We start from the raw sequence: 1,655 nt of genomic DNA, 5'->3' as shown, positions 1-1,655 counted from the left end.
ATATAAGATTCCAAAAATCTAAAGCAAAAATAACTTTTTTTCAATGGATATGGTTGAAATTTATTGAAAACATGCATATAGATGGGTCAATATACAAATTTTGAGGAAGATTAGAGGCGTTTTGGATTGATTTGGTATCAAAATTCGTAGTTAAAATCGAGTTCAATTTTTTTCTGCGACACATGTGTGTGTGTGTGTATATATATATATATATATATATATATATATATATATATATTCAAAACTGAGATTCAAACTCTTTATGATGTACCCAATCTATTCTAATAACACTCACTCAAAAGAAAGCAAAGATTGAATCTTTTTTTTTTTTGCTACAAATAGCTAATTGGCTAATATTCGTAACAATTGGCTAATATTAGTAATATTTAATAAATTGACCATTTTTTGTAATAAGCTACTTATAAATGGACATAGTTGATAGTTTTTTCTTCATATACCAGCACCGAGGATTGTGATAGAATTGATAAAATTTGTCTACCCTTAATCAAAGGTCCTGAATTCAAGCCCAAGAAAATCTTAAAAAGAGGTGTTTTCCTTTTTAATGAGTCTTACGAACGGTAAATTTAAATCAATCAGACGCTCAATATATATTTTGGACATCGGACGAAAAATCAAACAAAATAGAAAGAGTTCATATGGTTTTCTCAAAAGGTCAATAAATAATGTGTCTCTTGTCATTTTGAAGATTTTGCTTTCATTGGGGCATGCATGTGTCATTATCGTCGAGAAGCATCTTAAATAAAACTAGAAATAAAGGACCCCATTGGGAAGACGGGAAATATTTATTTACATTTAGTGTATAAATTCAAAAATAGCCAGATTTACAAGTGGTCGTTCAAAAATAGCTCAGTTTCAAAAGTAATCGAAATTTAGCCACTTTTCATGTAAAGATAAATCTGAGCAAAAACACTGTTCAAAACCTGGAAAATATGCCAGTATATTATGCTGGAGTTCCAGCATAAGTATACTTGAACTCCAGCATATTATACTGGAGTTCCAGGATATGTATGTTGGAACTCCAGCATAATATGATGGAGTTCCAGCATATTTACACAAGAACTCCAGCATAATATACTGGAGTTCCAGCAAGTATACCGGTCCAGTATAATATGCTGGAAGTTCATACACAAGTGCTCGAATCTCTAGTATATTATGCTGGAACTTTCGGTGTGTTGGAGTTCCAGCATAATATGCTGGAAGTTCATACACAGGTGCACCGAACTCCAGTATATTATGCTGGACCGGTCTCTGTTGCAGCAAAATAGTGGCTATTTTCCATTGACTTAGTAAACGCTGACTATTTTTGAATGACCTGTCCGAAAACTGACTAGACCGTGCTATCTTTACTTCCTTTTGCCCATAGACAGTAAGGAATTACGCTTTTCATTTCTCCTAGCTCAACTTTATGGATGGAAGGAGGGCGAGATCATAGAATCCTTAGTTTATGCTTTTCGCTAAATTTTCCACTAATAAAAGATTAGTTCGTACCCTTCTTTTTTTTTTTTTTTTTTTTTTTTTTTTTTTTTTTTTTTTTTTTTTTGTTGTGTTTCACATTTTACAATTCATGAGTTAAGTATATAAGTGCATTGGTGGGTAAATTTCGCAAATGGTCATATAATTATGACTTTTTTTCA

Source organism: Nicotiana attenuata, unplaced genomic scaffold (genome assembly GCF_001879085.1).
Source record: "Nicotiana attenuata strain UT unplaced genomic scaffold, NIATTr2, whole genome shotgun sequence".
Classification (NCBI taxonomy): domain Eukaryota; kingdom Viridiplantae; phylum Streptophyta; class Magnoliopsida; order Solanales; family Solanaceae; genus Nicotiana; species Nicotiana attenuata.
The sequence above is the reverse complement of the archived record's forward strand: the minus strand, read 5'-3'. Positions refer to the sequence as shown.